The 24,425-nt window shown below is 36.2% G+C and overlaps 1 long non-coding RNA gene across 1 annotated transcript in view; it reads right to left on the bottom strand.

Annotated features, from left to right (window-relative positions):
* LOC125087743 (uncharacterized) overlaps window positions 1-24,425 on the bottom strand; it is a 292,899-nt gene that overhangs the window by 26,256 nt on the left and 242,218 nt on the right. The window lies entirely within an intron of this gene.

Raw genomic sequence — 24,425 nt, 5'->3', positions numbered from 1 at the left:
AATCCCAAACACCTAGAGAGTAATCTAGAAAAGGAGGGTGTGTCTCTTATCAAACACACCCGCTGGATCACAGAAATGTTTACTCCAAGGCAAGGGGCACAGATGGAGGAAAAGCAAAGTAAGACCTCCAAAGGAAAGCACCCAGAGAAGGAATTCCTGCAGCCCGAGTCTAGAAGAGGAACTACATGACTCTGCCAAATTTCAAAATAAAAGAAGTTAGGCGGGGGCAACTGGGTGGCTCAGTGGGTTAAGCCTCTGCCTTCAGCTCGGGTCATGATCTCAGGGTCCTGGGATCGAGCCCCGCATCGGGCTCTCTGCTCAGCAGTGTGCCTGCTTCCTCCTCTCTCTGCCTGCCTCTCTGCCTACTTATGATCTCTCTCTGTCAAATAAATAAAATTTAAAAAAATTTAAAAAAAAGTTAGGCCATTAATCAATAGATTATTAGAAATACACTTAGAGCATCCAGCTTGTAATTAAAAGCTCCATATACCACACATTACCCAGAAAAAAATACATAAACAAATAGTGCAAGTGGGGTAGGAGCCTACAATCTACAAGACTAGAATTTTCTTACGTAGTGATTATAGTAGTCATTCTTAGCATTTCCATTGAAATGCTTTTCTAAGAAATCCTCTTCACCCTAGAGGTATTTTGGGATAGAGCATTATTTCTCGACTAATGTCCTATGGTGAAATATATAAGAACAAAATGTGGAAATAGTTTTGACTGTGATAATGACATGATCATATATGCTGTTATACTATTCCACAAGTCATAAGGTTAATTTACATGTATTTTAAGCCATTTTATCCCCATCACCCCAGATTTACCTGCTTTTCCATCCATGACAGAATAGAGTTCTTAGATATTGGAGCCAAAACAATGGCATAAAACCTGTGAGTATTTATGTCTTCCATTATAGGGGATAATTTGTGTATGACCTTAGAAAACTGTTTTTTTTTTTTTTCAGTACGTCTTGAACAACCCTCCCTGATTTAGACTCTTGTGCTTCTCCTTGCTAAGATATGATCATTAAAAGACAGTGTTTGTTTTCTTTTATTAAAGAAATGACCTTCATTTTGTTTCTCTATTTGCTGCAAGGTTTTCATAAAATATCTTTCACAGGCTTAAGAAAACCCTTGAATAAATAAGCATTGGGTCAACTGGAAATATACACCTCATTTTTCTAAACATACAAAAGCAAAGCCAGTTTGTTTTTCTAGGCTTATAAGTCAAAGATTAGGCAGTTTCACTGTTCGATTTGGCAGCTGGAACATCTGGCTTTAGGACATTTCAATATATTACTGAAGTAAATTAGTCAGGGATAGTAGGATTACTATTTCATCTAGTTACCACAATTGTATCTTGCTGCCATTAAAAAAAATGCATTACTACATCCTCAGGAACATATATCTGGACCGATGTAGGAGAGTGTCGCATCCCCGGGGATTATAGACCTAATTGAACTGAAGCATTTCCAACTTTCATTTACATTTGTTCACATATGAAAAGAAGTATGTTCCAAGAATAGCTAGGATCTGAGGGGTTCATTATTTTCATTTGGGAAGAACATAACATTATTTTTCCTCTAGGATGTGGTTAAAGGAAACAACAAAAACAATTTGAATGAAGACATTGCAGAACTCTGCTTTAATACTGGTTTTAGTGGCCAAAGTCAACAACATATTGTGATCTTCCTTGCTCTTCAGAACTATATTCTCATTGTGTCAGTATTAGTGGTGATGAATGATCCAACTTCCTGCTTAGCTTCTTGATACTACCCCAAACTAATTTCAGAAATGTCTTTATAGATGAGGAAACTGAAACCTACATTCATTCATTCATTCATTCATTCATCCCATAAATAGTTAAGGCTTAATATTTGTCAAGTACTTCCACTAGAGTTATAGCAGTGGGAATAAAACATAAATCTGCTTACATGGAACTTTCATTCTAAGCTGTGGTAGAGGCATCTGCTGTAAACAGCTGAATAAATACATATAAAGTGTAATTTTAGATAGAGATCAGAGTCTTAAAAAATAAGAAAAGAGTAATGTGATAGAAGGATGAGGCGTGATTAGGAAGGGATAAGCAAGGAAGACCACCTCCAAAGAGATGTTTAAACTCTGACCTAGAAAACCAAAGAATACCATAAACAGGAGGAAGAACTTGAGAATTTGAATACTAAATGCTGACTGAATTGTCCAGTAGATAACGAGGAGTGGAAAGGGGTGCCCAGCTGGCTCAGAAGGTAGAACACAGGACTTTTGATCTCAGGGTTCTAAGTTTGAACCCGACGTTGGGTGTGGAGATTATCTTAAAAAAATAAATTTTAAAAAATTAAAAAAAAATATGACGCATCTAGGTGGCTCAGTCAGTTAAGTGTCTGCCTTGGGATCAAGCCCACAGCAGGCACCTTGCTCAGTGGGGAGCCTGCCTCTTACCATTCCTGCTCTCTCTTGCTTACTGTCTCTCTCTCTTAAATAAACAAAATCTTTTAAAAATGTAAAAAAGGGTAGGAGGATAAAGCAAAGATAAAGGCAAGCTCTCCACCTCCAATAAACAAATGTAAGGACATGGACAGGCAAAGTAGTGTTTCTAGCCTCCATTTTCCCACTGTCCATCTCTAAAGACTTCCTTGTTACAAGAATCAAACTCAAAGGAAAAATGGCATGAGACTCTTCTTAAATCCTACCTCCAGTCTTTCACAGAATCAATTACTACAAATACAGTTTTTCTGAGTACCTCTCTAGAAAATTTCTGTGAATACAGAAACACACACACACACTGTTTCTAAATATTTTCAACAGAACCAGATCAAACTCTACTTTTGTTCCAGAATGTGCCTTTTTTCAGTTAAGATAACCAAATGTCACAGAGGCTAATATATATTAGTACATCTAAATATACTCTAGTCCTTTTAATGAAAACACAATCTAAAATCCAACCTAAATATATTATTATATGCAAGTATCTCTCTATTGATCAACATTCAGGTTTTTTGTTTGTTTGTTTTTTTAATTTGAGAGAGCGAGAGCAAGAGAGCGCGAGAGGGATCACAGATGGAGAGGGAGAAGCAGACTTGCTGCTGCACAAAGTCCACCTCGGGACTCGATTCCAGGACTCTGGAATCATGACCTGACCTGAAAGCAGACGCTTAACCAACTGAGCCATGCAGGTGTCCCCATTCAGGTTATGCCTAATGTTTACCATTTAAAGTGATAGTGCAGCTAATATTTTTGAATGTGTATCAGGAATATATATTACGACTATATGTACTCCCATGTGCAAGCATTTAAGAACAAAGTAATAACTGTGATATTATGAATTTAAGGATATGTGTTTTTTATTTGGGTAGATACAATAAGATTTCTAAAAACATGAAGCCATAATTTTCATTCATAACAATCATGGACAAGAGTCCTAGTTCTTGTATAGCTTCTCTCAGGCTATTATCAAGCATGCATTTGACCCAACTGAAAAGTAACACATAGTAAACTACTGATGTTTTCTATTAGCATTTCCCTGATGACTACTACAGCTGAGCCCTTCTTTTTGTTCATTATTTATACATTGTATTTTGTATATATTTTCTTCTGTAAATTGCCTGTTTATTTCATTTTCTTTTACTCATTTGAAAATTAGCATTTATTACTTAGTGAAAAAATTAAAACACTTTCTATGGAGCTTCATAGCAATCCTCTAAAAATATACACACTTTACATGAAAAAGTATGTACATTTAAACATGTTTCATTGATTTTCTTTCTAACAAATATACCCCATGTTCACCTTTCCTGTTTTTATGGAATCATAATCTGTTTTTTGAAAATGAACTCAAGTAATTTTTCCGGAAATGTGTCCCTGGTCATAATGTTTCTGAGTCTTTGCATACGAATGTGTTATTTTTCTCTGCTATTTGAATGTTAGTATTGTACACTACAGAATTTCATTTTTTAAACTAGTTTTTGCTCAGAACTTAGAAAATATTTTCTACTGTTTTTCAGCACTTGACATTGTTAATTTGTTTCTCATCCATCTATATATGAGTTGTTTCCATTCTGGAGAATTTTTGGATATCTTTCTGTAGTATAATGAAATATCATCATAATGTATCTATCAAGATGTTTGGGAGTGGTTTTGGTTTTGTTTGCTTTAAAATTTATCTTTGTGGTTACACTGTGCGTTCTTTCAGCATGGATACTCATGTATTTCTTCAGCTATGAAAAGTTAAATATTTGATTATTCCTTACCCAGTTTTTATGACCCCCTCCTTTTAGAAAGCCTATTAGATAATGGAGGATACATTCTCTCAACATTACTTCTGAATTCTTACCCATATATAACATTGTTTAGACATTGTGTGCTTCATTCTTGGTCTTGACTTGATTACTTCTCAAGTAATTTGCCCTTCAATTATCTCTTTCACATTATTCACTGCTGAGTTTGTTCTTATTGCAGTTGTTATCTTTAAAAATCTATTTTTTCATTTTTAGTTTCCAATTCTACTTGATTCATTCTTATTTATGCACTTCATAATGTCTTCTGCCTGTTTTAATTTTTTCCTTCAGTACTAATTCTTTTATTAGATTTATGCCCACTTTGATGATATCAGTTGTCTTCAAATATTTGATAATTCTGTATTTTCAGAATTTACTTTTTTTAATTTTGTGCACCCTGTTTACCTCCATGTTCATTCTGTGACTTACAGAAGCCTGTCTCCTTTAGGTAATTTTAAACAGAAGGGTGAATGTTGTGGTGGCAGCTTTTTGACCAGATGTCAAAAATTCTAGTGTCTGTTCAGGGGCGGTAGATCTCAGGATCAGTTCAGCCTCAGCTCTAACCCTCATCTATTACAAAATCCTTTTTTTTTTTTTTTTTGCTTTGTTATTCATTGTATCAATAATTAAGTCTTTCTGTCTTTCTCATTGCAAAACACATATTCATACATATTTAAAATATATATTGCACATGTACATTTCATTGTTAAAATACCAAATTTTATGTATCCGTTTCATTGTTTAGTGAGCATTTGTATTGCATCTGGTTTTGGATTATACACATAGTACATCCATGATCATCCTTGTTCATGTCTTACAAAGAACATATACATTCTTTTCTCTTATAAACTTAGTGGTTAATTTGTTTCTACACTCAGTCCTACCTTTAGCTTTAGTAGATACTGGCAAAAAGTATTATATAGTATCTGTACTTAATTTTCACTCCCACCATCAACATATGATAATTACAAGTATTCCATATTATTCCTACTACTTGATATTTTCTACCATTTTTTCATTGTACTCATTTTCATAAATATGTAGTGGCACTGAGCTGCTTTCAACATTTTGTATTAAATTTTATTGATGTCATATAAAAGTGGTGACCACCTCAAAGGCTGACCTTTACCTCCATTTGAAAACATTAACTCCTCTATTGTCGTTTTAATTTTTCCTTGATATTATAGTTGGTCCTTTTTCATGTGTATCACCTATGGATATTGTCTTTTGTAAAGTATCACTCACAGGTATTTCCCCTTCTTTTCTACTGAGTTGCATATTTTTTAAAAAATGAATTGAAATTATTTATACATTCAGGATATTTTGCTTCAGACATGATGCAGATTTCCCCAACCACTCTGTGGCTTACCTTTCTATTCCCTTAATGTATTTGTTGATAGACAGGCGTCCTAATTTTAATGTATTATTTATCAGGTATTGTTTCAGGCACAGCATTTTTTGTGTTGTAGGTCATAAAGATGCTTTTTCATGTTTTCTTCCAGGATATTAATATATATGTGTGTGTGTGTGTGTGTGTGTGTGTGTGTGTGTGTGTGTGTGTATGTGTTATGTTTTATACTTAATTGAGTGACCCATCTGCAACTGATACTTATTTATGGAGGTAGGTGTCAGGACTCAATGTTTTTCCATATAAATATCCAACTGACCCAGTTCCTTTGTTGAAAAGATAACTCATAGCCTGCCCACAATAAAGATTAATCTTTGACATCAATCAAGGAAACCACCTACAAAATAAAATTGCGATTTATGTTAAAAACAGAAAAGCAAAATATTTTACTTTTATTGTAAATAAGTTGAAGACCACTTGTCTGGGTAAAATGCATTACTGCTTACTTCATTTGAAAAAGTTCATTTTGAGAGGAGCGATCACAATCAACACCAAAGAAATACAAACAATTATAAGAACATATTATGAGCAAGTATATGCCAGCAAATTGGACAATCTGGAAGAAATGGATGCATTCCTAAAGATGTATAAACTACCAAAACTGAAACAGGAAGAAACAGAAAACCTGAACAGACCCATAACCAGTAAGGAGATTGAAGCAGTCCTCAAAAATCTCCCAACAAACAAGAGCCCAGGGCCAGACGGCTTCCCAGGGGAATTCTACCAAACACTTAAAGAAGAATTGATACCTAGTCTCCTAAAACTGTTACAAAAAATAGAAATGGAAGGAAAACTTCTAAGCTCTTTTTAGGAGGTCAGCATTCTCTTCATCCCAAAACCAGACAAAGAACCCATCAAAAAGGAGAACTACAGACCAATATCCCTGATGAATATGGATGCAAACTAGCCAACAGGATCCAACAGTACATTAAAAGGACCACAACCAAGTGGGATTTATTCCTGGGCTGCAAGGTTGGTTCACCACCTGCAAATCAATCACTGTGACACAATACATTATTAAAAAGAGAACACAAGAAACATACAATACTCTCAACAGATGCTGAAAAGCATTTGATAAAGTACAGCATCCTTTCTTGATCAAAACTCTGCACAGTCTAGGGATAGAGGGTACATACCCCAATATCATCAAAGCCATCTATGATAAACCCACAGCGAATATCATTCTCAATGAGGAAAAACAGAACTTTTCCCCTAAGGTCAGGAACACGGCAGGGATGTCCACTCTCACCACCGCTATTCAACATAGTACTTGAAGTCCTAGCCTCAGCAAACAGACAACAAAAAGAAATAAAAGGCATCCGAATTGGCAAAGAAGTCAAACTCTCACTCTTTGCAGATGATATGATACTTTATGTGGAACTGAAAAGACTCCACTCCAAAACTGCTAGAACTCATACAGGAATTCAGTGAAGTGTCAGGATATAAAATCAGTGCACAGAAATCAGTTGCCTTTCTATACACCAACAAGACAGAAGAAAGAGAAATTAAGGAGTTGATCCCATTTACAATGGCACCCAAAACCATAAGATACCTAGGAATAAATCTAACCAAAGAGGCATAGAATCTGTGCTCAGAAAACTATAAAGTATTCATGAATGAAATTGAGGAAGACACAAAGAAATGAAAAAACGTTTCATGCTTATGGACTGGAAGAACAAATATTGTGAAAATGTCTATGCTACCTAGAACAATCTACACATTGAATGCAATCCCTATCAAAATACCATCGACTTTTTTAAAAGAAATGGAACAAATAATCCTAAAATGTATATGGAACCAGAAAAGACCCCGAATAGCCAGAGGAATGTTGAAAAAGAAAACCAAAGTTGGTGGCATCCCAATTCCAGACTTCAAGCCCTATTACAAAGCTGTCATCATCAAGACAGTATGGGACTGGCACAAAAACAGACACATAGATCAACGGAACAGAATAGAGAGCCCAGAAATAGATCCTCAACTCTATGGTCAAGTGATTTCAACAAAGCAGGAAAGAATGTCCACTGGAAAAAAGACAGTCTCTTCAACAAATGGTGTCAGGATAATTGGACAGCCACAGGAAGAAGAATGAAACTGGACCATTTCCTTACACCACACACAAAAATAGACTCCAAATGGAGGAAAGACCTCAGTGTGACACAGGAATCCATCAAAATCCTTGAGGAGAACACAGGTAGCAACCTCTTCAACCTCAGCCGCAGCAAATTCTTCCTAGAAGCATCACCAAAGGCAAAAGGAAACAAGGGCAAAAATAAACTACTGGGACTTCATCTAGATCAAAAGCTTTTGCACAGCAAAGGAAACAGTCAACAAAACCAAAGACAACCAAGAGAATGGGAGAAGATACTTGCAAATGATGTATCAGATAAAGGGCCAGTATCAAAAATGTATAAAGAACTTACGAAACTCAAAACCCAAAGAACAAATAATCCAATCAAGAAATGGGCAGAAGACATGAACAGACATTTCTGCAAAGAAGACATCCAAATGGCCAACAGACACATGAAAAAGTGTTCAATATCACTTAGCATCAGGGAAATACAAATCAAAATCACAGTGATATACCACCACATACCAGTCAGAATGGCTAAAATTAAGCCATCAGGGAACAACAGATGTTGGCAAGGATGTGGAAAAAGGGGAACCCTCCTATGCTTTTGGTGGGAATGCCAGCTGGTGCAGCCACTCTGGAAAACAGTATGGAGGTTCCTCAAAATGTTGAAAATAGAGCTACCCTATGACCCAGCAATTGCACTACTGGGTATTTACCCTAAAGATACAAATGTAGTGATCCAAAGTGGCACGTGCACCTGAATGTTTATAGCAGCAATGTCCACAATAGCTAAAATATGGAAAGAGCCTAAATGTCCATCAAAAGATGAATGGATACTAAAGATGTGGTATACACACACACACACACACACACACACACACACACACACACACATCAATGGAATAATATGCAGCTATCAAAAAACGAAACCTTGCCATTTGCAACAACATGGATGAAACTAGAGGATATTTACACTAAGCGATATAAGTCAATCAGAGAAAGATAATTATCATATGATCTCTCTGATATGAGAATCTGAGATGCAGGATTGGGGGTTGTGGGGGGAAGAAAGTGAAAATTGAAACAAGATGGGACCAGGAAGGGAGACAAACCATTAGAGACTCTTAATCTCAGGAAACAAACTGAGGGCTGGAGGGAAGGGGGGTGAGAGGGATGGGGTGGCTGGGTGATAGACATTGGTTAGAGTATGTGCTATGGTGAGTGCTGTGAATTGTTTAAGACTGATGATTCACAGACCTGGACCCCTGAAACAAATAACACATTATATGTTAATTAAAAAAAAAAAAAGAAAAAGAGGGGTGCCTGGGTGGCTCAGTGGGTTAAAGCCTCTGCCTTTGGCTCAGGTCATGTTCTCAGGGTCCTGGGATCGAGTCCTGCATCGGGCTCTCTGCTCAGCAGGGAGCCTGCTCCCCCCTCCCTTGCCTGCGTCTCTGCCTACTTATGATCTCTGCCTGTCAAAGAAATAAATAAAATCTTAAAAAAAAAGAAAAAAAAAGAAAGAGTTCATTTTATAAAATACAAGAGACCGTATGAGACTAACCATATTTAACAATTTACTAGCTCATATCGTCAGTCAATTAAAGACAAAAAGAGGAAGCTTCAAAGGAATAGTGCTCACAAAACTTGTTCTAAGGATTGTCATTAAAATTATATGTTGCTGCAGTAGATGCAAGCTATGTAGTTTCTGAAATTGTAGCTCAAAATAAAACCCTTCTTTGATCAGAAAAAAATCATTCTTAAGCACATTTATAATTTGTTTGATAATGAAAGGAGTATAACTTTTAAAACAAAGTGTGGTTTACAAGCATTTTTTTTTTTCCTGAGTTGAATTTTGTGCCTAAGTGTTTGCTAACCACTGAAGCACAATAAGATTTGTACATAAGGTCTTCTTTGAGTTATTGAGTAACAATGGCTATATATATATATATATATATATATATATATATAGTCATGTTATGGTCATGTTATTTTATGGTCATGTTAAACTTTTACTGTTGCTATGATGGGGCGTGTTTAAGATCATAACTGGAAAGAAATTCAAAACTAATCACAGGAATTTGAGGGCTTTACTCTAAGTAAGGTTAAGAATGTTATTTGCTATTATCAATCCACATTACACTACAAAATGTGGGATACGTCTGCATAACTTTTGGGCTGGGTTCCCTAAAACCTTATTTTAAATGTTAAAATTCTTTATATTGATGATTAAAGCAAATGATTGCTCCTAACAGTTTCAATTTCTCAAATATGACCAGTCTTCTTCCTTCTAAAATTTCAGATCATTTTATCTTGTTCTTCTTGAAGTGACAGTGTTGCTCAGTTCACCGGTTTACTCCATTAAAATCTAATGCTGATAAACACACAAACATAGACTATGCCTTAAATAGGTGAGAGAAGGATAACAGTAGCCTCACTTAAAGAGTGAAAGAGCTTTTGTTTTTCTTTGAAATAAGATATTGACCCTTATGAATGAGTGAACTCTGTTTTTGGTAAATTCCTCCTTTGACTTGGATCATCTATTTCTTTCTTTTTTTTTTTTTTTTAAGGTTTTTATTTGACAGAGAGATAAAGAGCAAATGTAGGGAGAGTGGCAGGCACACGGAAAGGGAGAAGCAGGTTCTCTGCGGAGCAGGGAGCCAGACCTGGGGCTCGATCTGGGATCATGATCTGAGCCAAAGGCCGTTGTTTTACCAACTGAGCCACGCAGGGGCCCCCGATCATCTATTTCTTGCCCTGACTTAGAAGCACTTCTGTAGGAATTCCTTGGGTTTGTTTATTCTGGCCATTTTAATCTTAACTGTTGTGGTTAAATAAACCTAATTAAGCCAAGGCAATTGTTTACATGTAACAATATCTAGGGGGTTAGAGCACACTGAACTTTAAAAGCAATATAACTATTAAGTATTATTAAGAATTACTGAATTCTTACTCTCTGAGGAACATACATATTTATGTGTATAAATAAACATGTATGTATTTATATAAATGTGTGTCCATTAACTCAAGTATGGTCTAAATAATTACATAATTTGTATATACATCTCTATATACATATATATCTACATATAACTATACACCACATCACAAATATTAACTAAGTGTATAATATCAACTTTTATTTCCTATTCACTGAAGTCAATGGTGACATTCTAACCCAGAAGGCCATGAGGCTAGATATTAAGAGTCTTCTTTTTCCAAATATTCTGTTTATCTTTCATGGGCTTGGTGGTGGTGCCTTTTCCCATATCTCTCTGATACGAGATATTGCTCCCTCACAACAGAACACACATCAATACCTACAGATAGGTTTTGATTTTGCATGTGTAAAAGCACTATTTTTACCCCTGTGAGTTTGTTTCAAAACACATCATATATTTCAAAATGAACACCTTCCTGATATTGTCACTAAGGGAAATGGCTGGGAGATTTTACTGTTCTCTGACACTGTGTCTAGTTGGAATGACCTCCATCTGTTTTATTAAAGTCATACTTAATCCACAGTGGGGATGGTAACTATTTTGGAGGAAATACTTTTCCTCCTTAGGCCCCAAACAATAACAGACACTTAAGAACTCCCTGTCTATAATAGCTATATGGTGCTGTTAGAATATATCTTTACGCCAATATTATTTTGATGCTGTAACTGTTTGTACTGCTGTATTGTTTGATGCTAGTGGAATTTCATATTTTGAGTTTAGTAAAAATATAATTGTTTCCCTCTAATTTAATAAATGAGCTCCATGTCAGTTATAAGATATGCTTCACAGTTCCTTAACTTGGCAAATATTATCAAGCACGTAGGTCCATGCTTTAACATTCCTTCATAGAAGCAAAGACTATCTACCAAAAGGATGAAGTGAGTTTTGCTAGCAACATTTATGTCTTTCCTTCCATGTAGAAGGCATTTGGTGGTTGAATGATCAGGGACTTTGAAAACAGAGAGACAGGACTGTTACTCTCAGCTTCATCCAAAACTAGCTGAGTGATTTTGACTTTGTAACAATCACTAAATCTTTCTAGTCTTCATTACCCTTAAAGTTACTTGACTAATACACAGTCTTAGATTTTAGGTGAAGGGTAACTGAGAGCTCCTAATACATAAAAAGGGAACAAAACTACTTCTTTGTTTTGTTTTTACTGTAAACATGACAAAAACACGTGTATGTGTGTTAACCTGGGAAATGTCTCTACTTTTGTCAAGTCGAGATAGTTTACTGAAGATACCAGGTGGTATCTAGCATTCCATGTCAAGGTAAACAATTTGACACATATTTATAGAGGACAAAAACTCTGTCCATGCATGAGCCCCACTGCTTTTTGTGGCCATAAAGTAAAGCATCACTGAAGTCAAAATTGTACATTTTACCATCTCACTATTTTCTAAATCGAGATTATAATCTGGGTCCTGATCAGAGAATACTAAATGCCGTAAACAAGAAAGGTGTAGGAAATCAGGAGGGATTTTTTAAGACAGCAAGCTGGAACTTCTCCTCATCCCCCTCCCTGCCATACACACACTCTTCATTGCCTTCCGGCACTTTCACCCTCTAAAAATAAAAAAGAAACCACAGGAAAGATTCAGTGCAGATGTCTGGCTATTTGAGCTATTCCATTTTAAGATAATATTAAATTTAAATATCTGAACGAGACTAAGCAATATAGGATTATGAGGTTTTCCACTTGCTTATATTTACTCGAATTCCTTTTAATATGGTTTCTATAACCTTAATACTTGCCTCCATATCAACTTCTCCTTAATAGCAAGACTTGTGTTCAAGGCATTATCTGGTTTTCTCATTAGCTGATATCTTTATTCATAGGAACATCTCTCTTCAACATTTCCTTTTAAAACAAAGTAAACAGATACCTGAGTTGGGTAGTCTCCATTTTCCTTTCTAAATCTACTCACTTTTCTAACCTGATCTCACTCTTCTAACCTGTAAGCCCAGGCTTACACTTCTGTGGTCTGGGCTCCTTCACACACTGACTACAATTTCGATTAGACTAACCTCCTGTTAGCATAGCAGGAAATCTAAGAGGTGAAGGAGCTAGCAAGACCAGGGTATTTATTTGCCTGCCCCCTTTCTGATGTGCTGTGAGTTAACAATTACAATGCTCCTTTGCCTGTGGCCCAGTTTTTGTGAGCAGTGGCTTTCCCAAACGCCCTTTCTAGAGTCTAAGGGTGCTAATGGCATCTGGTGTTGCTCATTTCTGGATGTTTTTCCATCCCTTAACCTACACACATTTTTCCCCCCTTCACGGAACTATTCAGTCTCTGCACTGAGTAAACAGTTTCCTGCTGGTGTCCTGAATGATACAATCAACCCTGATCATCTCCTATATGTGGGAAATTGCGCTTGGTAATTAGACACGATTTAATCTCATTAATTACATTAGCAACACCTTAGAGTATGAAGTAATATACCCATCATAGAGGTGAGGAACCTTGGATTCTCTAGAGCATAGAACCTAAAGTATAAAAGCCTAAGTTTTAACCCAGTTTTACCTGTCTCTAAAACTTCCCTCTAAACCAAACTGTTTATTAAGTAAAAATGTCATATAGATTTAGGAATAAATACAAGTGACCCTTGGTAAACATACAACTTAATTTACATTCTGCTGAGCAACATATATCTGGGTTTAGACTTTAGTTCTTTACCCAAGTCTGCTTTGAAGATTCATTCAATATTGCTGGATCCCTGCGGAAGGAAAGTTTTCTCCACTCTACTTTAATCTTTCAGAGATTTTTAATAGTTATGATCATGTGACCTCTTTACCAGCTACATCTTCACAAACTGCTTTTTTCATATCACAATGTTCTCTGACAATTTTTTCCACCATGTATCTTCTTGGTTCATTTCTACCTCTCATTGCTGACTCTTTCTTCCTCTCTGTCCAGTTTACAGTAGTATAAATCTAATCTAACTTGGATGGGAGTGAGGCTTCTCTTGGATAGATCATTCACTTAAGACTGATGATAGTGTGTCATAAAAAATATTCAGGCCGATGTGCTGTGACCTTCCTTTGATTACCCAGGGCTGCTCCTGTAATAACTCCACCAAGACATGTCAGAGCACACTGCAGATACAGCTGTCTAATCTCCACACCATGTACCTATCCTATATTGAGCAGAAATTCTCCATTTCAGTTAATTGCCCATAAAGACCACGAAGGCATTTTATCAGAACACCCATAGTCAATGTCACAGTAGTGCTGCAGATAATTTTTTTTTCTCTTCCATTCAAATCCTTCTGGCACCTGAAGAAGGATAAACTTGAACTTAATGGGACAGTGGCTAGATAAAACACATTTTCTCAAATAGTTTCATATAGGAATCTACCATTTATGATATGGCTGCTCAGATTTTACTAGCCATGGATTAGTATATGAGATAACTTGTATGTACTGAAAAACTACGCTTTAAATAAGACCAAAGATCCAAATTTGCATCTGTCATTTGTATAAATTCACAGAATTCTCAGAACCTCAGTTTATTCATCTATAAAACTGCTTTGGAAATAATTTTCACCCACTATTAATTAATTATCTACTATCAACCAGAATTTGTGCTAACACTGAGAATAAAGGAAGGAAGGAAGGAAGGAAAGAAAGAAAGAAAGAAAGTCAGTCAGTCAGTCAGTCCTGCCTGCAAGGTAAAACAAATAATAAACCATAAGCATTTATAAACTATGCAGTGGGAATCCGTTCTCTGGAGGGAAATAAAATGAGACAGAAAGCAAATAGAGAGCACTGGTTGGACCCGGTGAAGGATGTTGTCCTACAGAGAGTACTCAGGATCTGAATGCTGAAATGACATTTAACTGTGTATTTGTTGTCTATTGCTATTGAACAAAGTGCCACTAATTTATGTCATATAAACCAACACAAATCTACTATTTTCCAGTCTTAGAGGTCAGAAGTCCTAACATGGGTCAGCAAGCTTTAGGGGAGAATCACTTTCCTTGCCTTTTATAGCTTCTGGAGGTCACCTACATTCCTTTACCCATAGACCCATCTTCTACTTTTCACAAAGCCAACAGTGCAGCATCCTTCAATCTCTTTGTCCCTCTGCTTCTGTTGTAATTTTAGCCTCCGTGACTCTCTCCCTCTCTTAAGAACTCATGTGATTACACTAGACACACTGGATTAATCCATGATAATTCCCTATTCCAACTCTAAGTCATACCTGCAGAGTCCATTTTAACCATAGAAGGTAAAGTATTCAAGAGTTCTGGGGATTAAGATATGGACATCTTTGTAGGGGCAAAAGATGGTAGGTAGAAAGTGTGGGAGATTATTCATCCCGCCAAACACAGCGACCTGAAAAAATGAAGGTATCAACTTAGGAATATCAGGGGAAGGACATTCATTCAGAGAGAACAATAAATTGAACAGATCCAAAAGCGAGAGCACAAATGGGGATCTGAGAAATAAATGAATGACAGTACCCCTGGAGAAGAAGGAGCAAGAGACAGTTTGGTAGGAGATATGCTCAAGAGGTTAGTGGAGCAGATGCAATGTCAAATAACGTGGATCCTTAGACTTTCTCTAAGGTATATGAAGAGGTTTTGAATAGAGAAGTGACATATTTTGACATGTTTAACAATGGTGCCTCTATTACTTGACTAAAAAATAGGGGTGTGATTAGTCAGAGGCTGTTACAATAATCCTAGGGAAAGATGATGGTGGCTTGTATCACTGGGTATTGGAGCAACAAGGGCAATAAAATATGTTCACACACTAAAAAATATTTTGAAGATACAGACAAAAATGTTGGTGATAGATTGACATATACAATTAATATAAAAATTTGGATCATTACAGTGTTGACTCTAAAATTCTGAAGGATGGAAGAATCATATATAATATACTATCCATTAAAAACTTGCATTAATATTTTCAGATCTTTTCATTAATTCTTATGTAACTGGCTTACCGAATTCTTACAACTGACAAAATATTCTTTAGAATTCTCTTTTCCTTTTTATCACTGAGGAAGTATGTTTATCAACAACTGGTCATTGTGTTTATTCTTAAATTTGTGTATGGCAGTTTATTTCTTATCATAATGAAATATAAGTGCAACAGAGAGTTATACTATATACAAAATTAAAGTCAATAATTTGTACAAAGTAGCTAAAATAAACTTTTGACCAAGACAATTATAAAATATTAGGGGGGTGGATGTTTTAAAGACCTGTGAATCCACACTTAATTACTTTGGAATTTTCTTTAGATTCCCTTTTCTCTATCAAGAAACCAAGAATGGGAAGCAAAGAAAATATAGCTGAGTGTGGTTTTTGCAAGAAAGAAAATGAATAAGCCAATTCAGCAGTCACAGTCTCAAAGCAAAGGTCTTAACCCTATTGCAAAAGTTTTACAAATAAATATGTGATTATGTTACAGATTATATTAAAATGTTATAGTATTATATCTTTTTTTTTTTTTAAGATTTTATTTATTCATTTGACAGAGAGAGATCACAAGTAGGCAGAGAGGCAGGCAGAGAGAGAGGAAGAAGCAGGCTCCCCACTGAGCAGAGAGCCCGATGCGGGGCTCGATCCCAGGACCCTGAGATCATGACCTGAGCCGAAGGCAGCGGCTTAACCCGCTGAGCCACCCAGGCGCCCCTAATATTATATCTTTTAAATGAACACAAACTTTGCTGATTTCCTCTGCTGCTAATGTCTGATTTGAGAGTTTTCTTTCTACTTTTTTAATCAACTGAAAAGGAAAGTAATCTCCAGTCCATCAAAGGAATGCAAAAGGGGCGCCTGGGTGGCTCAGTGGGTTAAGCCGCTGCCTTCGGCTCAGGTCATGATCCCAGGTCCTGGGTTCGAGCCCCACATCGGGCTTTCTGCTCAGCAGGGAGCCTGCTTCCTCCTCTCTGCCTGCCTCTCTGCTTACTTGTGATTTCTCTCTGTCAAATAAATAAATAAAATCTTTAAAAAAAAAAAGGAATGACAAAAACATATACAAATAAAAAGTTTTGGCTACATAAAATTAATATACATGTATTTGGAAAAACAAATACATGATTATTTTTTCAAGAAATAAAGCAAAAAAAATTTTTAATCCTCTCTATATAAAAAGATGTACTAATGCATTAGAAAATTCTACTGCCCAGTATCATGGCTAAAGAAACAAATTACAGAGGAAATGTAAATCGTTGAAAACATGAAAAACATTTCAGCTTTACTGGTAATCAAAGTGAGAGTGCTTTGTTTATTGCAAACTAGAGTTAATAATAATTATGACCAGTTACCTGGGTATTAGCTTTTGCTCCATAATAGACTACCCTGACATTTAATGGCTTAAAACAATAAACATTCATTATCTCACAATTTCTATGGGCCTGAAATCTGGGTGTGACTTAAATGGATATCTTCATTTCTAGGTCTCATGAAGCTGTCATTAGTACTTCTGTCTCATCTGAACGCTCAAGTGGTGGGGGCTCAATTTCTAAGCTCACTGATGTGGTTTTTGATCCTTGCCATGTTGGCCTCTCCACAGGGCTGCCTTAAGACAGGACACGTGGCTTCTCCCAGCCTGAGTAAGCCAAGAGAGGGTGAGAGAGATCATTGAGGACAGAAACTGCAGTATAACTCCATCTTGAAAGAGACATTTCATTTCTGCCTTATGCCATTTTTTAAAAGAGAAGTAAGTCCAACCCATACTCAAGAAGAAAGGATCCTGGAGACAATTCTTTATAGATAGATACCTCACATTTCTGTACTTTTCTGGGTGGTCTCTTCAAATATGTTTGTAGAGCAAACAGCCTTGAACGATACAGTGGCCGCCTTGAGAGCAGAAGGCAAGTCTGTTCCATCCAGTAAAGATAATATCACCCTCAGGAACAAAGTTTATAAAGGCTTACTGGCAATTGTAAAGGATCTGTTTTTCTTAATGTTAGGGTTACTCTCATATAACACCATCTGCTGCAGGTACGGATGTCACCATGGAGGAACTGGACCTAAGGGAATAAGTATACCGATTATACTCTACCTCATGCTATTGTTGTAAGCAGTACACCATTCTTTGTCTCTCATCTAGGAGTCTCATAACTTCTGCAAGCATTCGTGAGATTTTGGCAAGCTAATCTGCAAATAAGATAAAATCTCAGATCCTGTTCAATTTATATAAGATTACACAAGGTGTGACTACTAAGAGGTGGGGTCACTGGGGGCCATCTCAAGGCTGCCAAAAACATTAGCCATCCTTCCCTCCCCTCCACTCCCCTCCCCCACCTCTCCTCTCCCCACTTCCTTCCCCTTTCCCTTCCTCCTTCTTTTCCTTATCCTTTCTTCCTTCCTTCATTCCTGCTTTCTTTCCTTCCTTCCTCCTTCCTTCCTTCTTTCCTTCTTTCCTTTTCTTACAGCAAAAGAACAGAAGGAAAGAAGGAAGAAGGGGAAACTCTGTTATTGTGTTCATATCTTATCTAGAAACTTTAACAGACATTAATCTCCTTCATATTTAGAAGAGCAACAACAGTAAAAAGAAATTCAAGGAAAAAAATTGATTGTTTTCCCAAGGTTACTAAGTTACTTGATAGGGACTTACACTCAAAATCTTTTTTTTTTTTTTTTTTTTTTTTTTAAATAACGCAAGAGACACAAATTCTCAAGTGCTTGTACTAACGAAGTCTGGTCACTAGTAACACCAGATCACAACAGCTCAATTTTCTATAGGATATTATAGAGATAGGTAATCTAATTTATCCTACTACTCCAGTAAAAGCAAAGGTAATTATTAAAATGATTATTCCTGATAATTGTTTTTCTGACATATTTATTTCTAAGAGCTCAAAAATTTCTGCCAAAGTTTTACATGATTGCCTACTATTCTGTGTGGAAATCTTTCTAATAAAATATTTATATAAATTCTTAAGTTAAACTTCAAGGTTTTTATTAATCTCTAGTGCAGAATAATATTAGATATAAAATAAAGTATGCTCTTCACAGGTCATTCATATTTTAGGGAACTTCTCAGCTTATCAAGCTTGTTATCAGGGAACTGACATTTTCATTTTTGACATTGTTATTCAATATTTTACTATCTCCAATACTTGGGTTTGACTATAGTCAGTGATGTTTAGTCATTTGTTGTCTAGCTCATCCTATATTTTAAAAAGTGCTAAACCAATAGCCTGGTATGTTATGGCATCCAATATTAGTTGTTTAATCCTCCTGGGATTAAGTGGGTCTTTATAATTTAAATCCAGTAAGTTTAAATCAGGCAACTTTTTTCACTACAAACCTGTATCTCTCATAATGAAGTGAACTATACTTTATAGAGAAAACGTGTAAATTTTTACAGTGTTGTTATCCTTAGCTTAGTGAACCACTGCTGGTTTCTGACCAACTTACACTTAAATTTCAACAGCCAGCCATAAAGACACATTTTAAAATTCTGCTGCATGTTAATTTCAATTTCATTTTCCCATTACTAGCTCTGCTTTCCCGCTATCTTTTACATGCTTGATCTCTTTCTTTTCCATTTTTTAAAATGTTTTAATTCTTCCTATTACACTTTTGAATACTACCTGGATTTTAATGAACACTACACATCATTTTTGTTCCCTGATCTTGGTTTCCCAGAATAGGCAACAAACTCAATGCAACAAGGGGCTCTCTTATTTTCTCTTTTTTTTTTTTTTTTTAAAGATTTCATTTATTTGACAGAGAGAGATCACAAGTGGGCAGAGAGGCAAGCAGAGAGAGAGAGGAGGAAGCAGGCTCCCTGCAGAGCAGAGAGCCCAATGTGGGACTCGATCCCAGGACCCCAAGATCACGACCTGAGCCGAAGGCAGAGGCTCAACCCACTGAGCCACCCAGGCGCCCCTCTCTTATTTTTTCTCTTAACTTGAGTTTAAGTTCCTTTATTCCAAATCTTTGTTTTATCCTCCAAGTAAGGCAATTATTCTCCTTGACAGAAAAGTCAAAAGCAAACTGGGAGCTAAATAATTGTGCTTTCTTACCTACCTTTAACATCACACCATCTGTTCAAAGCAGCCCTACTATTCCTGCCTTGTTTTGCTTTGTTTTGTATTTTAGCATAACTTCTATGAAAAAAAGTCTAGTCTGATTTTGTTAATAATTTTTGCAACTTATTTGGGGCTTTTTTTTTTTTTTTGAAGTTTTATTTATTTGAGAGAAGGGAGCAAGAAAGAAAACACAAGGAGCGAGGCAGAGAGGGAGCCCAATGCGGGGCTCCATCCCAGAACCCAGAGATCATGACCTGAGCTGAAGGCAGATGCTTAACCATCTGAGCCACCCCAGTGCCCTTATTTGGGGCTTTATATAGCTACATTTAGCCATTTATATTCATAAAATATAAGGTTCATTATTGCTTCACTCACTTTTGTTTTGTTTTTAAAGGTTTTATTTATTTATTTGTCAGAGAGAGTGAGCGAGCACAGGCAGGCAGAGTGGCAGGCAGAAGCAGAGAGAGAAGCAGGCTCTCTGACAAGCAAGGAGCCCAATGTTGGACTCAATCCCAGGATGCTGGGATCATGACCTGAGCCAAAGGCAGAGGCTTAACTGAATGAGCCACCCAGGTGTCCCTTCATTCACTTCTGAAATGGCATTACTAATCAACATATTCTTACAGTTTAAAGAACTGCTAATACTGGAATATATAAGATATAAACTCCTCACCTACCCCCAACTCTAGTACTTTCCCCAAAGGTAACCAAAGCTGACATGTGATTGCCTGTTCAGTCAGACCTTTCACTCTGTACATTTTGTCAATTATACAAAGATACACACATGTGTGTGCATATATATAATATACATACATACGCACACATATGTACACATATGCGTAAATTATAGACATGCATACATGAAGTGTATACTTCACAGCTATATACAGACATTATATATATGTCTGTATATTTTATGTGTACATATATATGTATTTTTTCAGCAACCTGGCTTTAATAATTGACGGTATGACATAAACTTCTTTCCATTTCAGCAAAGTTCTTTCTCATTCTGTTTCAGAGCTGTATTTCTATGTACTATAATTTATTTAGATGTGTTCTAATCTATCATCAATTTTTAGTTGTTCTTTTTTTAAAATAATAACTGTTAGTTATTCTTGGGCATAAGAGAATAGGGTCAGTTCAAGTCTGAGATGGGGAGAGAATGGAGAGAAACCCATGTCAGACAATGGACATTCAGCACTTGGATGGAGCTGGGCAGGAAACCTGAGGGAGATCCCCAGAGGAATAGATACCCAGGGACATTGCTGAAATGTAAGGCAAGAACAAAGAACTGAGAGAAACACCACAGAGTACTTAGAACCTTATACCGAGTGCCAGGGAGCAGCTGGTATTGTGGCTGGAGACTGAGTAGGAAATCTGAGACACCCAAGAGGCACTAGTGATTGGGGTAGGCTGATAACTGAGATCAGGCTATGACAATTAATACAAACTCCTGGTGATCAAAGTCTAGGCCCTGTTGAAGAGATGATTCTGATCTCACCTTCAATTCACATGGAACCTGTGGTCAATCTACCACTAGCATCAATAAATGCCAAGCCCAGTTGAGTCACAGACTAGACTGAAACAATTTCCTACACTCGTTGCTTGTTAGAGAAGAGGTATATTCTTTTAGAATGTAAATATTATTCACCATAGTCTTTACTGCTTTTTTTTTTTTTTCCACAACAGCTGGTATTTGTTCAAAGATTATGAGACATGAAAAAAAAATAAGAAGATGTGATCCACAACCAAGAGAGGAAACAGTCAATAGAACGAGATCCAGAAATGGTCTAGATATATAAATTATCAGACAGACACTTTATAATAACTATTATAAATAAAATATCTACTATTTGATCTAGTAATTCTACTCATATTTACTTAGAGGAAATAAAAATGCATATACACACAAAACAGAATTACATATGAATGTTCATAGCACCTCTATTTATAATAGTCCCAAGCTGGAAACAACCCAAATACCCACTGACAGGTAAATGGATCAACAAATTATCATATATCCATGTGACAAACTATCATTCGTCAATAAAAAGAAAGAACTACAGAAACAATGCAATGACATACACAGGACAAAAGAAACCAGACATAAAAGACATGTGATTCCATTTACATGAAATTTTACAATTTTCAAACTAATCTACAATGAGAGAAAGTAGATCAGTGTTTGCCTAGAGATTAGGATTGAAAAGATGAATGACTCTAGAATGAGTCTAAAGGACCCCTCTGGGGTACTTAGTATTCTATACTTTGATTATGATAGTGGTTTCATGAGTATATGTGTTTGTCAAAATGTATAGAATTGTACAAATATATGCTAAATATACCTTAATAAAGTTATTTAAATTTAAGAAATATCTTTTGGACAAAAAATAGGCAATACATGTACTGGTAGAAAAACTTATAAAAACGTACAGTTCACAGAGGTCGTGTATGCAGAATGTACAAATAACTCTTCCAACTCAATAATAAAATGACAAAATAATAGGCAAAATATTTGAATAGGCACTTCATAAAATAGTGCCTATTTAAAAAAGGTATACAAATAGCTAATAAGCTAATAAAAAGTTTCTTTAATAATCATTAGCCATTAGGGAAATGAAAATTAATATGACAGGAAGATACCACTATACATTCCTTAGAATTGTCAAGAAAAAGAATGTCATTACCTATTAAGGAAAGAGTGTCAGCACCAAATGTTGGAGAGGTTGTGGAACAGCCAGAACCTCATACATGATGGAGAGGAGTGTAAACAGTACAACTACTTTGTGATGCATGTGCCTTCCCCATGACCCAGGTATCCCATTTCTAGATATTTATCTAAGAGAGAGGAAAATATGTCCACAACATGTAAAGAAATACCCATTTTTTATAAGCACCAAATACTGAAATTAACCTAGGAGTCCATCAATGGGAGGATACTAAACACACAATAGAATAATCAATAATAATAAGGAAATAATTATTTTTACACAAAGAGCTAAGATGAGTCTCAAAAACAAGATGCTATGTGAAAGACTCCAGGCACAAATGAGTAACTCCATTTATATAAAGTTTAGAAAAGGGAAAACAAACTCTTGGTTTGGGAAATCCTATCAGTGGTCACTTTGAAAATGGGCGAGTAAGGCTAGTTGTCAGAAGGCATAAAGAATGATGGAAATATGCTATTCATGATTGTGGTATGGAATAGTTTATGTGTTTATGAAGCTGAAGATATTATATCCCTAATATCTCTCTGTTCTATAGTATTTTATGAAATGGTCAATCAGGTGCAGCCGTAAGGGAAGATGGAGGGGAAGCTCAGTGATAAAGTTTAATATACTCACAGGTCCTAGAAACAGGAGGCATGACACACCATGCAAGGTCACTAGGAAAGATACTTGTGTGGTCAGGAGGCAGAAGACAAGAGCAAGAAGGTTTACACTACAGACCTTATTGGAGTTTTTGTGGGAAAGGCAAGGCAGGGCAGTGTGAACAATTTAGGATTATCTAGTTCTGGGCTACTGGGGTGGTCCCTAGTTGCCTGACACCTAGCCTTGGGGTGATTAGTTCAGAGGAACATTGCCTCCTGGGTTGTACAGGCCAGTCAATCAGGGCGGGACTGATTTGTGTGCATATCAAAAACATGCCTCTGGCTGGACCCTCTGCTATCTCAAGAATGATTAGACCCAGGAAGGACCACCTCTTCCCAGCCAGAACAATTTTTCTAAGATGTCAAAACAGTATTATATTAAAAAAAATGCACACACACACACACACATACACACACACGTATACATAATATATGTAGATACATACACAATATACTATATATTTCATCATATGTAAATTATATTTTAAGTTTTTAAAATATTTGAGGCCATGTATAAAATTTTAGACAGTATTTCCAGGTGTTAAACTATTTCTGAAATCTGAATGATTAGCTTGTCTTTTGTGCTTCATTTATCTAAAGTGCACTTGTATATGTTTGTGTGTATGTTTGTATGGTGTGTATGATTGGGTTTCCGCCTTCTCAACTGCCATGTTGGCAACCTCATAGGAAATAAAAATGATTTCATTAGAAGATTCTTTTCTCTCTTTTTTTGAGATTTTTATTATTTTTTATTTGAATTCAATTAGCCAACATACAGTAAATCATTAGTTTCAGATGTAGTGTTCAATAATTTATCAGTTTTGTATAATACTCAGTGCTCATTACATCATGTGCCCTCCTTAATGTCCATCACCCAATTATACCATCGCCCCACCAACCTCCCCTCCAGCAACCCAGCAACCCTTGGTTTGTTTCCTATAGTTAAGAGGCTCTCATGGTTTTTCTCCCCCTCTGATGACTTCCCATTCTGTTTTCTGTCCCTTTCCCTATGATCCTCTGTGCTGTTCTTATCCTCCACACGAGTGAAACCATAAGATAATTGCGTTTCTCTGACTGACTTATTTTGCTCAGCATAATGCCCTCTGGTTCCATTCACATCAATGTAAATGGTAAGTATTTATATTTTCTGATGGCTGAGTAATATTCCATTGTATGTATAATACCACAGCTTCTTTATCCATTCATCTGTTAATGAATATCTTGACTCTTTCCACAGTACAGCTATTGTGGACATCACTCATAAGACTTATTTTCTATCAAGATATATTT

The sequence above is a fragment of the Lutra lutra genome, chromosome 16 (assembly GCF_902655055.1).
Source record: "Lutra lutra chromosome 16, mLutLut1.2, whole genome shotgun sequence".
In the NCBI taxonomy this organism is placed as follows: domain Eukaryota; kingdom Metazoa; phylum Chordata; class Mammalia; order Carnivora; family Mustelidae; genus Lutra; species Lutra lutra.
Note: the sequence above shows the minus strand (reverse complement) of the source record. Positions and strands in the feature narration are given on the sequence as shown.